The sequence below is a fragment of the Tupaia chinensis genome, unplaced genomic scaffold (genome assembly GCF_000334495.1).
Source record: "Tupaia chinensis unplaced genomic scaffold, TupChi_1.0 Scaffold000135_1, whole genome shotgun sequence".
NCBI lineage: Eukaryota > Metazoa > Chordata > Mammalia > Scandentia > Tupaiidae > Tupaia > Tupaia belangeri.
This window is the reverse complement of record NW_006159604.1, coordinates 1527817-1543135: the sequence shown is the minus strand read 5'-3', so window position 1 is coordinate 1543135 and position 15319 is coordinate 1527817. Positions and strand designations below refer to the sequence as shown.

General features: G+C 35.5%; 1 pseudogene; it reads right to left on the bottom strand.

Moving 5' to 3' along the window:
* The window catches only part of LOC102494717 (interferon-induced protein with tetratricopeptide repeats 5-like), a 120631-nt pseudogene that overhangs the window by 52707 nt on the left and 52605 nt on the right, over nucleotides 1–15319 (bottom strand).

The window sequence follows — 15319 nt, the reverse complement described above, 5'->3', positions numbered from 1 at the left end:
CCCCAGAGTTTTTCAGGAGCAGCTTTATAGTTTGAGGTCTTAGATTTAGATCCTTGATCCATCTTGACTTGATTTTTGTCAAAGGAGAGAGGTAGGGTTCAGATTCATCTTTCTGCAAGTGGATGTCCAACTTTTCCAGCACCACTTGCTGAAGAGGCTTTCATTTTCCCACTGGATTGACTGGTACCCCTTGTCAAAGATCAGTTGACTGTATGTTTGGGCACTTATTTCTGGGGACTCTATTCTGTTCCATTGGTCCACATGTCTGTTTCTGTGCCAGTACCATGCTGTTTTTATTACCACAGCTTTGTAATATATTTTTGGAAAGGGGAGTGAGCCAAGGCCCATTCTGAGATGGCTACTGAACTTCATCTTTGAAATATTGCTTTCAGGAACTTAAAATGAAGATTTTATGCTGAGACTTCTCCCTCCAGATCTATTTCTAGATTGGAGAGGCACAATCCAACGCCCATTCTGAGATGGCTACAAAACTTCAGCTGTGAAATATTGCTTTTGGGGACTAAAAATGAAGACTTTCTGCTGAGAATTCTCCCTCCAGATCCATTTCTAGATTCATAGGGTAACCTCTGTCTCCTTCTCTTCATTTTTCTCTGTTTCTTTGTCTCCCTGTGTTTTTTATTTATTTATTTTTTAAATTTTAGGGTAAAGTATTTTCTGGGCTCTCAAGCCCCTCCTTTAACTTGCTAATTCATGCCTTTCCCACTCTCTTCGAAGAGAGGCACAAACCAAGACCCATTCTTAGATGGCTACTAAATTTCAGTTCTAAAATATTGTTTTTGTACCACACAGTTTTCATTTTTTGCCTTTTAAAATTAAAATATAAAATTATTTTATCATCCTTTTAAATATTTTTTTCCTTCTTTCCTCTTCTCCTCTTTCCTTTTCCTTTTTCTTTTAACTCCATCCCTTGTCAGCTCAGTCTCCAAGAACTGAGTATCTAGGAAGGTCTAAGTGAACAGTATCCAAACATCTGATTACTCTTAGGGTCAAAATATTCCTCAACTCCCACTGCATCTGATGCACAAAGAGTGAAAAACAGAACAAAAGAGAGATTTCTATTATCTCCTCCAGCACGTCTCTGAAAGCTCAGACTGAACTTCAAGAATTAGGAAGAAATGCACAACCCACCTGATGGCCAGAAATCACCACAGGGACACAAAAAATATGAGAAAACAAGAAAATACCTCTCCTCCAAGGGAAAACAATAACTCCTCTTCATCCACAGACAGTGCAATGGAACTCATGGAAATGTCAAATAAAGAATTCAGAATATTCATAATGACAAAGCTACAGAGATGCAAGAGAAGAGAGACAATGAAGACACATGAGGAAAGAACCAATGATTTCCCGGAGGTGAGGAAGTTCTTGCATGATCTGAAAGAGGAAATATATACCCTAAAAAAGAATAAAATGGAGCTGTTAGAGATGAAGGCTCTAATACAGAAAATCAAAACCTCCTTTGAAAGTATCAAAAGTATTAAAAGTAGACTAGATCATACAGAGGATTGAATCTCAGATGTAGAAGATAGAATCATTGACCTTGAAAATTCCACCACTAAAACTGGGAAAATAGCCCCCCAAAATTAGAATAATATACGAAAAATACTAAATACCATTAAATATCCAAACATCTGGGTAATTGGTGTTCCAGAAGGCGAAGAGGCTAATAAGGGTATTGATAATCCATTCCATGAAATCCTGGAAGAAAACTTTCCAAACTTAGAGAGACATTCAAAGATTCAGTCCTAAGAAATACAAGGGATCCCAAATAAAATCACCCAAGAAGATCTTCTCTAAGACGCATTATAGCTTGACTGACCAAAACCACAGACTAAGACAAGATACTGAGACTGGCGAGAGAGAAACATCAAATTACCTACAAAGGCTATCCCATCAGGTTAACAGCAGACCTCTGATCAGAAACAATGTGAGCAAGGGAAGAATGGGAAAATATATTCAAAGTGTTAAGGGAAAAGCAATTTCAACCGAGAATACTCTACCCAGCAAGCTAATCCTTCAAATGCGAAGAAAAGACAAGGACATGCTCAGATAAACAAAATCTGAAAGGTGTTACCAACACCAGACCAGCTCTCCAAGAAGTTTTGAAGGGAGTGCTATACCAGGAAAACTAAATACAGACACATAGAAATAAGAGTTCAAAAACAACCAAGAAACTGGACAGCTTAGTGGTTGGGACAAGTCTGGAGCTGATGTTATGTTCCAGAATTTAAACAGGAAGATCAGACCACACAGAAGATAGATTAAGTGCATGAGACTGAACTGGTGAAATATAATCTTATGACTTTTGACTAAAACATTACTGATTTTCTTCTATGCTTTGTTTTCCAAATTTAAGGATTTTTTTTGTCTTGTCTTGAACTACCAATAGGTTCATGTACCTACTATTTGAACAGAATCCTAACCTATTTTTTAGCTTTAAGTTTTAAGCAAAGCTCTCTTAGCAGCTTTTTAATTTTGATTTATTAAAACTAAAACTTCTTTTCTTGAAATGAACACCATATGTTAAAAAATGCCAATTTAATGACTGTAGTAAACTATATAGCATCAGCTAGGTGCTACTTTATAGTATATTCATTCTACTCAGAGATTCATGCCTAAAGTAAGACATGTGTTCAGATATGTATATATCAGCTGAACTTGCTATTGAAAATAGTTAGATTAAGAGATTTTGTGAATCAATAAAGCATTGGGGCTGGGGGGGGGAAGGAAAGGAAAGCAACTGTAGACACCAAAGACAGTGTGGGAAGAGGGTGGGAAATGGCAGAGGGTGAGAAATAGGGGGAGAATATATATATGAAACAAGAAATAGAAAATTATTTGTCAATGATAACATATATAATTAAGCCACTATACAGTGTATTTTGGATGAGAAATCACACTTTGTATGCTGTGATGATGCTCAGTGAATGAATTTAAAATAAATTAATTTAAAAAAAGAAATCTTGTAGTAATAGTCCTCCTGTGTCTGTAGCCTGGCTTGGACTACAAGTGCATGCTTCCTAATTATTTGGTTTGGATTTATCCCTTTCCATCAAGAAGCAAGATATAAAAATCTTGTTTGTATGTAAAAAAGTCAGATTATTCATTCGCTCAGGTAATTAATCCCTATCAACAGCCTCCTAGGACTTAGTTTATTTTTTCTATTACTTTTTAAAATTAAACATTCAATGGCTATTTCCACAACATGATGTACACCTCAGACCAGTCTAGTTGAGAATACTATACACATCATCATCAACAAATAATAAGCCATATCTGTGTCCCACAAATGTTTTACCTCTCTGTTTTTCCCCAAAATTCCCTCCTTTCTTGCACTCTTCCCCTCTCCCACTCTCCTTCCATTTTGTCCTTAGTGTCCATAACAATTTTCAGTGCTTTTTTTTCTTCTAGTCTTTCAGTCTCTACCACAGAGTGGTGTGGAATCAGTATATATTAAGAGGTGATATACAATGTCTCTGTTCCATAGTGTGAATTGGTTCACCCAGCAAGAAATCTTTCTTATTTGTCCATTTTCTATCAAATGCCAGGGTCTTGTTGTTCTTTTATGGCTGATTAGTATTCCATTGAGTATATGTGCCACACTTATTCAATCCATTCATCTGTGTGTGGACATTTGGGTTGATTCCATGTCTTAGCAATCGTGAATAATGTCTCAATATATATAGATGTACAAGCACTTTTCCAACTGAGCATTCTTCTGTCCTTTGGGTAGATACAGGAGTGGAATTACTGGATCATCTGATCATCTGGTAGTTCTATTTGAAGGTCTTTGAAGAACCCTCATACTGTTCTCCATAGTGGTTGGACAAATTTACATTCCCACCAACAATGTAGGAGAGTTCCCCTTTTACCACATCCCAGCCAGCCTTTACCTTTTTTTTTTTTTTTTTATTTTTCCCCATTCTGACTGGGATTAGGTTGTATCTCATTGTAGTTTTGATCTGCATCTTGCTTCTGATGAAGGATTTTGAGCATTTTTTCATATGCTTTTTGGCTGTTTGTATGTCTTCCTTAGAGAGTTGTTTATTCAGCTCATTTCCCCATCTATTAATCGGGTTAATCATTTTCGTCTAGGTAAGCTGCTTGAGTTCCCTGTGTAGAATGGTTATCAGTCTCTTATCTGAGGCATAGGTTAAAAAAATTTTCTCCTATTCCAAGGGTTGTCAATTCACACTAATTACTGTGTCCTTTGCTGTGCAGGAACATCTTATTCTCTGTAATTCCACTTGTCTATTTTGGGGCTTATTGCCTGTGCTTTGGGGGTTTTGCTTAAGAAATCTTTGCCCACCCCAGTGTCTCCCAGAGTTTTCCCAGTGTTTTTCACTGGTAGTTTTATAGTATGAGGTCTTAAGTTTTTAAGTTTAGATCTTTGATCCACTTTGAGTTGATTTTTGTTAACGGTGACAAATAGGGGTTCAGATGAATCTTTCTGCAGGTGGATAACCCAGTTTTTCCTACACCATTTGCTAAAGATGTTTTATGTTTCCCACTGGATTGACTGGTACCCTTTGTCAAAGATCAGTTGGCTGTATGTTTTGGAGTTTATTTCTGGGGTCTGGACTAGTTCCATTGGTCCTCATGTCTGTTTTGTGTCACTATCATGCTATTTTGATAATCATAGCTTTGTAATATATTTTTGGGTCAGGAAGTGAGATGCAACTGACTCCACTCCTTTTGCATAGGATTTTTTTGGCAACACAGTGTCTTTTATGATTCCAGATAAGTTCTACAATTGTCTTCTCTATATCTGTGAATAATGTCTCTTGTAATTTTATGGGGATTTCATTAAATATGTAGATTAATTTGGGTAGGATTGCCATATTGATTATAATAATTCTCCCCCATCCAGAAACATGGGATGTCCATCCACTTTTTTGTGTCATTTTCTATTTCTTTTTAATGATTTTCAGTTTTTGTAATAGAGCTCTTTGACTTCCTTGGTTAGTTTTATTCCTAAGTATCTTGTACTTTTTTTTTTTTTTTGGAGAAGTTTTTGCTATAGGGCATGTATGCTTGCCAGACAGAGAGAAACAGAGAGACAGAAAGCGAGAAATCACCCCCCAGGGGGGATGGCCACGCCGCAATCCCTACTCCTCCATTCTCCTCTCTGGATCTCGGGCACGCATGCTCAGACACCCGGCGCGAGTTTTAAGCCACCAGGTCCGGGACGCGAACCGCATTTGACTATGTGGGAGTCCAGCAACACAGTCATTACGCTAACTGCTGGTCCCAGTATCTTGTACTTTTTGTGGCTATGGTAAATTGGATTACTTTCTTCAGTTCTGCCTCTGTCTGCTTGTTGTTTGTATATAGAAATGCTATAGACTTTTGTAAGTTAATTTTGTATCCAACCACTTTACTGTATGCATTTATTACTTCGAAAAGTTCTTTTTGTGGATACTATTGGGTCTTCTATGTATATAGTCATATCATCTGCAGAAGTAATTTCAACTTTTCTTTCCCTCTTGAAATGACACTTCATTCTCTTGTCTGATCACATTGATTAGGACTTCCAGTACTATATTGAATAGGAGTGGAGTGAGTGGGCAGCTTTGTCTTGTACCAGTTTTTAGTAGAAAAGCTTTCAGCTCATCCCCATTTAGCATAATGTTAGCTATAGGTTGAGAAATGATACTTCTATCCTGCTTTTACTGAGAGTCTTAATCATGAAGGAATATTGTATTTTGTCAAATGCTTTTTCTGCATTGATTGAAATGATCATATATTTTTTTATCTTTCTTTCTGATAATATGTTGTATTATATTTATGGCTTTGCATATGTTGAACCACCCTTGCATCCCTGGAATAAAGCCTACCTGGTCATGATGAATAATATTTTTTATATGCTGTTGGACATGGTTGTTAAGTATCTTGCTGATAATTTTTACATCTATATTCATCAGAGATATAAGTCTGTAGTTTTCCTTTTTTGTCATATCCATATCTGTTTTGAGAATGAGGGTGATAGAGGCTTCATAGAATGAATTTGGAAAGGTCCCTTCCTTTTGGGTCTCCTATCAAGAGACACAGAGTGACCGAATGGATAAAAAAAAAATAAATAAAATCCCTCTTTCTGCTGCCTACAAGAAACACATTTCATGGATAAAGATATTCATAGATTAAAAGTGAAGGACTGGAAAAAGGTATTCCATACAAATAAAAACCAAAAACGAGTGCGAGTCACTATACTGATTTCAGATAAAATTGGCTTTAAGAAAAAAAAAACTGTAAGAAGAGACAAAGAAGGGAATTATATAGCAGTAAAAGTCTAATTCATCAAGAAAATATAATGCTTATAAATATCTATATGCCCAATTCAGGACCAGCCAAATATGTGAAGGGAAGACTGCTAGATCTAAAAGGAGAGAGAGACTGTAACACACTAATTATTGGAAATCTCAACACCTCATTATCTCCTTTAGATAGATCAATGAGACAAAAAATAAGCAAAGAGAAACAGGACCTAAATGATACCATAGATCAGGTGGACTAGACAGACATCTATAGAACTTTCCACCCAAATCCCATGAAATACACATTTTTCTCAGCCTAGCATGGTACCTTTTTGAAGATTGACTACATGATAGGGCACAAAACCAGCCTTTATAGATTCAAAGCCATAGAAACTATATCTAGAATCCTCTCTGACCATAATGGAATTATACTTGATATTAATTTCAGGAAAAACTCCTGAAAATACACAAATACATATAAACTAAATAACCTACTTCTGAATAACTTCATGACTATCAAAGAGATTAAGGCTGAAATAAAAAGTTTCATGGAAACAAATGATAATTAGTGCATGAGTTTCCCAGTACTTGCTTTAAATAGTGTCCCATTAGCAATTTGCTTCAATTAGACAGACTATTATTTAAAATGGAAAATATTTGGGGCAAAATTTGTAAGGTTTAAAACAAAGATTTAGAATGATTTAATTACAGATAAGGAAAGATTTGTTCATCAAATCTCAGGATATTGAAGTCAGTAAGTGGTATGGTAGTTAAGGTGCTGGACTCCCAGATGGCCTACTATTGTATGAGTCTCACACTTGATGGTTTCAAAATCACTTGGGGCACGTGTGTGCACATGAATGCCCCAAATCCTTAGAGGAGAATGGAGGAAAAGGTATGATGTGACCATCCTCTCTGGAGGGGGACTTTCACTTTACCTTTCACTGTCTCTCTGGCAAGCTCATGTGCCCTATGACAAAAAACTAAAAAAAAAAAAAATAAAAAAAAAATCCCAGAATATTAGTTTCTGGGACTCTGCTTAATTCTAGAAGAAAAAATTAGGACATTAAAAACTTACTCTCTTGGTCCAACAGATGGCATGGTGGTTAAAGTGCTGGACTCCCACATACTGACTTCAGTTTAAGGCCCAGATCCAGCGGTTTGAATATCTCATTTTGTACGTTTGCTTCAATTAGACAGACTATTATTTAAAATGGAAAATATTTGGGGCAAAATTTGTAAGGTTTAAAACAAAGATTTAGAATGATTTAATTACAGATAAGGAAAGATTTGTTCATCAAATCTCAGGATATTGAAGTCAGTAAGTGGTATGGTAGTTAAGGTGCTGGACTCCCAGATGGCCTACTATTGTATGAGTCTCACACTTGATGGTTTCAAAATCACTTGGGGCACGTGTGTGCACATGAATGCCCCAAATCCTTAGAGGAGAATGGAGGAAAAGGTATGATGTGACCATCCTCTCTGGAGGGGGACTTTCACTTTACCTTTCACTGTCTCTCTGGCAAGCTCATGTGCCCTATGACAAAAAACTAAAAAAAAAAAAAATAAAAAAAAAATCCCAGAATATTAGTTTCTGGGACTCTGCTTAATTCTAGAAGAAAAAATTAGGACATTAAAAACTTACTCTCTTGGTCCAACAGATGGCATGGTGGTTAAAGTGCTGGACTCCCACATACTGACTTCAGTTTAAGGCCCAGATCCAGCGGTTTGAATATCTCATTTTGTACGTGAGCATGCCTGCCCAAAATCCTGAGAGGAGACTAGAGAAGAAGGGATTGCAGCATAGCCATGCCTTTTGGTAATTGATCTCCTACTTTATCTCTCTCTCTCTGGCAAGTACACATGCCCTATGGCAAAAACTTAAAATTTTTTTTTCACTATAATACTGTGACATCTTTTGACTTTTTCACTGTGTATACATTTGTACTGATGGTATAAAAAATGGTGGATATGGGGACCAGGAGTTGGCGTAATGGCTATGTCGCTGGACTCCCATGTAGTTGACCGCGGTTCGAGTACCATACCCAGTGGCTTAAACTCACGCTGGGCGCGTGTGCGTGCATGCCCAAGATCCCGAGAGGAGATCTCGGGAATGGAGGAGAAGGGATTGCAGCGTGGCCATCCCCCCTCGGGGAATGGGGGATGATTTCTCTGCTTTTTGTCTGTCTCTTTCTGTGTTTCTGGTGAGCGCACGCACCCTATAGCAAAAACTCCCCCCCCAAAAAAAAAATAATGGATAAAAACTGCTGGAGTCTCAGTACAGATTGAACCAGTATGAACAAAACAATCTACAGTTATATTCTTCAGTGCTTGATGTTGCAGTGTATAAAAAGAAAGGAAAAGTCCAGTTTTAATTAATATTTTTAATGATGTGGCTAAAATTATTAATTTTATGAAACCTCAATAGCTGAACATATATCTTTTATTATTCTATGTGGAAAAATGAGAAGTATACATAGAACATTGGTGCATTTCAGAGTATTTTGATTCTTCTAAATAAAAGCAGTCTGAGTTACTAAGCTGAAATGGTCAACTTTTTCATAGAGTACCACTTATTTATTTCTTTATTTAGATTTTTACCTTAGGATGTGTATGCTCCCTGGAGAGAGAAAGAAGGAAAGTGAGAAATCAGCCCCTATGGGCAATGACTGCACTAAAATCCCTTTTCCTTAAAACATAGGAGATACTCATTAAACATCTGGGATTTTGAAAGAACTATTCTTATTTCAACCATGGTAGATAGGATGTACTTAATTGAAATCACAAAGACCTTCTAGATCAAATTCCAAAATCTTACTAATATTGTATAAATAATACTTCCTCATCACGTCCTGAAAACACAACAGTGGGAAGTATGTTTTTAGTCAGTTATTAGGGAAAGCCTTAATATGTCTTCCAAAAGAATAGTAAATAATGGGAAGTTTAGGTCAAATTTAGATATTTCTGTAGTTTAAATTTATTTTTCTCTGCACATAAATATCTTTTCTTACTTCAAGAATCTTTATTCGGGAACCAGCAGTTAGTGTAATGGCTATGTCGCTGGACTCCCACGTAGTCGACCGCGGTTCGCGTCCCAGACCCGGTGGCTTAAAACTCACGCCAGGCGCTTGTGCGTGCGTGTCCAAGATCTTGAGAGGAGAATGGAGGAGAAGGGATTGTGGCGTGACCATCCCCTCTGGGGGGTGATTTCTCGCTTTCTGTCTGTCTCTCTGTCCTTCTGGTGAGTGCATGCACCCTATAGTGAGAATCTCTCCAAAAAAAAAAAAAAAAAGCAAAAAAAAAAAAAAAAAAAAAAAATTTTAAAACCTCTTTATTCACTCAACTTTCCTTTCTTATTTTCTATAACCACTAATAGTAATGGGAAAAGTAATTGTATCATCTCACATTGCAAATAATGTGTTTTGTTCTAAAATAGAGGTATTTTTTGGATTGATGGTACATAAAAGTATCCCCAAGTCAGATTGGTGCAAAATTTCATTTTTTACTTTCTTTCTGTTGTCACTTTTGATTTTTATTTTCCTTAAGGCCAACTGGGAAGGGGACTTGAGCTTTTGTTGGCATATGGCTTCTAGCTCCATCATTGGGTTAGCTACTGACTGTACCACAGAGGTTGGGTCTCATTCTTTATTTTCTTTCTAATGATTTTTCAGTTATCTATCTTTTGTTGAGATTTTTCTGCCCACAAGTCCTGAAAACAATGTGTAGAAATGGTTTCCATAGGGCCTGTTGCTTCTAAAAAACATTTGGGTTTATAAAATTTAACTTTGTTGTAGAAACACTTTGCATTTTTCAATGATTTTTAAAAGAAAATTTTACTAATTTGAATATGATTTAGGAAGACATTCTGCTGTAATCACAGTCACCAGTTTTCTATAAAAAATAGGAAATAAAAAAAGAAAAATCCTGGATGAACAGAAACAGCTGTCTTATTGTTATACAAACTAAAACAAAAGCTTTATGAAAAAAATCGCTTGGAATGTTATACCCCTAGTATTAGGATACATAATATTTGAATCTCTTTCATTGCACATCTTTTGTGCGATTGATGTAGTGAATTTGCATGTGAATGGAAGAAAGCAAAATTATATTCCAAGGTTCACTAAAAGAAATTACTGATTGGCTCTTTAATTGGGCAAACACTATCTGGGCCACTTTCTCCATTTATTTTCAGCTTTTACATTAACTTAAATCTTCACTTCAGTGAAAATGGTGTTTGTAGCATGAAATTCCAAGTTAGTGTAAATATTACATCATGCTATATGAAGGAAGAGAATGCCTTAAAACCTAGTCCTATACTTGATGAAGAAGTATTATTTTTACAATATTATTATGATTTTGGAATTTAATTCCTCTTTACGGGGTTGACTCTTAAATCATTTATAAAGTATGACAAAGGTCTACTTTCACACTCTTATTCCCTTTTGCAGGATGCCCAGTGCCATTATGAAGTGTTGGTAGTTTTCACATTGGTTCCCATTAAATCGTGCCCTGACTTGGTGATGTAGTCTCTTCTCTCACTTCCAACTTCTATAGATAACATTCTTGGCTTGTATCATTCTCTCTTAGGGCACAATTCCCAATATCTCTATTTGCCAGGCAGCTAAAATAAAGAAATTAAATAGGCTAAATAGGAACTATAAAGAAAAGTAAAGCCCATGCCTCATCTAAAGGGGACAACAAGGAATTGCTACATAGGATTATCAACTCTATATTGCTAGATGTTCCAATTTCCCATGAAAAGATGGACATACAGATATTTTTTTAAATATGAAATTTCCTGTTTTTTTCTTCTGAAAATGGATTGTTATTGCTTTATTTTTAAAACGCTGTTCTGGATCACACTGTATGAATTATATAAATCTCATCTATGGGCTCCATATACCTTGAAAAAAACACCAATTTGCAACCTTTGCTTAAGGGGGCTTGTTTTCTGCTGCAGCTGATAATGGCTTAATAACATAAATACATCCCTGCCTGTCATTGTAATTTGTAATTTATGTCTTCATTACTTTTTCATTTCTCTATTCAGTTATATATTCATGAAATATTTACGAATATAATGTAATTAAATTTGGTTACTATCTTTGACACTGAAATGCAGTCTAATTGTTCCCTTTCTCCAAGAATCGAAGAAAGTAGTGTGAAAGTCAAAACAGAAACAATCAAAATCCAATGTGATGAATGTTATCGGTGAAGGCAGCACAGTGTATAATGCTAGCACAGAAGAGAGATACCTAACTTTGTCAGTTAATACAATCTCTTAAATGAACGAAATGACTGCATCTCCCACCAGCAGGTCTGAGAGTGGAATTGGTAATGACAGAATGTTCAAGAACCTGACATGTTGGTGGGGGAGAGATTTGTGGGTATATGGGCCTTTCAATTCCTTCTAAATCAAGTATCTTTGTCATTTGGCAATTGAAAAAGATGATGCTTTTATTTTACCCTTTGACATCCATTGAGTGCTATTTCTAAAGTGAAATGCTCAGAAGAGTAGACTGTTCCCTTTTTATATTATTTTGACTAGGTGTCAGCTATTCCAATCATATCAGATCATTTATAATTCTGAAAAAAAAATCCCTTGACATACTCAGAGATTAATTTGCTCTTGGTGGGCTACTCAGGGGATATTTCTACTACTTCCTAGAATAGAGAGAGGTGCTAATAGTTCAAGCCATGCTTTGTATTATGGCTTTGTATGAATTATAAGCAACTGAGAGGAGGGAGTCAAAGTGAAATCTTGAGCTGGTTTCAAATCAAAACCAAATCTCCATGCACTGTCAAAATCCTTGGCTTTCTTTATTGCAAGGGCAGTTCATGCAGAGAAAAGATAAGAATGCCCAGTAAACAAGTAGCTTTTTGATAGTAGATAAAACTGTAAAATGAAAGTACTCAACTGGATGGATGGACAATGTTATTTGTCTGTCTTGAGTTGATATTATATTTTATGGGAAGTGAGTCAATATCTGCCCTATAGACTAACTCCAGTGCCAATAGGCACATTTCCTAAAGTTGTCCATTTGGCAATGAGTTTATAGAACTTTGAGGAATAATTAGTATTAGGCACTGAGTCATTTCTAAAGGAAAATTCTAGAAGCTTCTAAAGGTAATATTGATTGAAGGTTTGACATGGTATAAATACTTCTTTTACAAGCCATCAAGAGATATAAAATGGCACAGCTTCTCACGGTATTATATAAATGAAAGTTTTAGCAATCTACAAAGTCTTCTGCAGAGCAGGCTGTATTAAATTAAGTTTTAAGGCTCAGAGCACCTCAATGGGAAATTTCTTTTAAAAGTCATTATATGTATTTAATGTTCTTACTCTCATCTGCCAAATACGCCATTTCAAACTTATAGGAGAATCCATTATTTCTCCTCTTGGGCTGACTCTCAGTAATATAGCCTGAAGGTATTTGGGGGCCAAGTGACGAACATAGTGCAATACCTAGAATTGAATACTCGGATTTAAATGGTGTTCCTGTCTGCCAGTTAGCTGTGTTGCCATGTAATATTTGTTGAATTTCCTAGTACCTCAACTTATTTATTTAAAAGATAAGGTAATAATACTTAGTTGAGTTGTTGTGAGGACTGAAGACTCTGGTGTAATGCCTTAAATATGGTTAATATGCAATTATTTTTAATCAAATCTTTCACAGATTTCTCATCATCATAATGGGCCAATGCCTCAAGCATTTCAAGCCAAGAAAGGGAAAGGAGGACAAGAGTTATAGGAGATAAGAGGTTCAAGTGATGATCCTCAAATTAGGCAATGTGGGCTGTCATTTTATCTCCTTTCTAACAAATAAGCCCTGTTCCTCTACCTTAGGCATTCCCAGAAGACACTGCATTGAGGACTTTTCTGTGTGTACCAGTTTAAGAGACTAATTTCCACAGCTTTCAGTAGGTTCCAAATCAGAGCAGGGGTATTTTTCACCAGAAATTATTTGTTTCTAATTTTTCCTCTGTACTAGAGTCTGAGGATTTGTCTGCAGGGGCAAAGGATATTTTATTTTAAGTCTAGACTCTTCTGAGCTAGGAATCCTCTTACAGAGAAAACTTCTGCTGAAAACAAAGGGGACTTTGTCTGAAAAAGAGCTACGGGACTTGTACTAACTACTGTGTATAATTATTCAAGAGAGTTTTGAAGATACAGCGAGCATATATTTCCTTTCCCCACTCCCAATGGATGTCTTAAACAGAATGACGTCAACATTCTCTGAGGGATGAAATACTCATTTGGTCTACTTTAACAGCCTAGACTTTAAAAAACATAAGGAGTTCATCTCTGAGAGAGAGAGAATAGTACAGTGTATTTTTGATTTTATAAAAAGGAAAAATACAATTGCTGATATTTTGATTTTGAAATCATTACTGCAATGGAAAAGGAAGTTATATAATTTTCTCTGATTTTTGGTGAAGGACAAGACAAGTCAGACCTACTTCTGACTCCTTCCCTGGGGAATACCATGAGGGTAAAATTAACACAGTTATTAATCAGTCAAACATACACTGAGCGTGTATTTATTTTTTCAAAGCTTATTTGTTTACTAATGACACATAATAAGTGTACATATTTATGGAGTACAGTTTGATAATTCAGTACATGAATGCTATATGTAATGATCAAATCAGGGTAATTAACATATCCATCATCTCAAACACTTATCATTAATTTGTATTGGGAATATTCAAAACCCTCTTTAAACTCCAAAATATACATTAAATTATTAACTATAGTTACTCTGCTATGCTATAGAACTTTAGAACTTATTCTTCTTACCTAACTCTAATATGTATCAATTAATCAGCATCTCTCTATCCCCCACCCCAACACTTTCCAGCTTCTAGTAATTACCATTCTACCTTGTACTTCTATTAAGTCATCTTTTTTAGTTTCCACATATGAGTAAAAACATGTGCTATTTCTCTTTCTGTGTCTAGTTTATTTCACTTAACATACTGTCTTCCAGACTTTTCCATGGTGCCCCAATGACAAGACTTTAATTTTTTTCAATGATTGAATAGTATTCTAATATATGCACTACAATTTTTTTATCTGTTCATTTTTTAGTACACTTAAATTGATTTTATATCTTAGTTATTGTGAATAAACATTGCAGTATCTATGCAACATACTGATTTTCTTTCCTTTGAATATATGATTAGTAGTGGGATTGCTGAATCACATTGTAATAGTATTTTTAGTTTTCTGAGGAACCTTCATACTATTTTCCTTGACGGCTATACTAATTTATATTTTCACCAACAGCCTAGTAGCCTACTGTTTAGGGGAGCCAGATCTCATATGGGCTTTTACAGAAGTTCCTGTCTTACATTACCTAACAGGTGATGTTTCTAGTGATTTATATCATGAAATATGTGGTGTGCATTTGAGAATGCCATCCTTAATTTTTGTAACCATATTTCATTTTCACTTTTATTTTTAGTCTTGGGGGAGGATGGCTAAAATATTTTACTTTTTAAAGAATTTTAGTTATAATTTATAGTATACATGATCGACATATGTCTTGTGGGCTACAGAATAGTTTTTAAGACCTGCATACATTATACAATTAATTATACAGTAATCAAATCAAAGATATTTATATATTCATCTTCTTCAACATCAAACATTACATTGTATTGTTCACATTTGTTAATAGTTCTATTAGCTTTTTAGAAACATTAAGGTATTAAATTGTATGTATTTTTAATGCTGCTATGATCCACCATGTATAATGGACAAAAAAATGCATGTAAATATGACCCACCATCTTGTGGACATTTCCTAATGAACAATGCACATACCTAAACATGTCCTAATATATGCAGTTACTTCTATGAATCCTTGCCAGTGTTGACTTTGTCCCCCTTTTCTTAATAGCTAGTGTAACTTAAGGTGAGGTAATGTTTCTTTGTGTTTTTGAATCTTATTTCTCTGATGGTTGGTGATGTTGAGATTATTAGTCACTTGTATGTGTTTTTTTTTTTTTTTTTTTTTTTTTGGGGGGGGAATACGG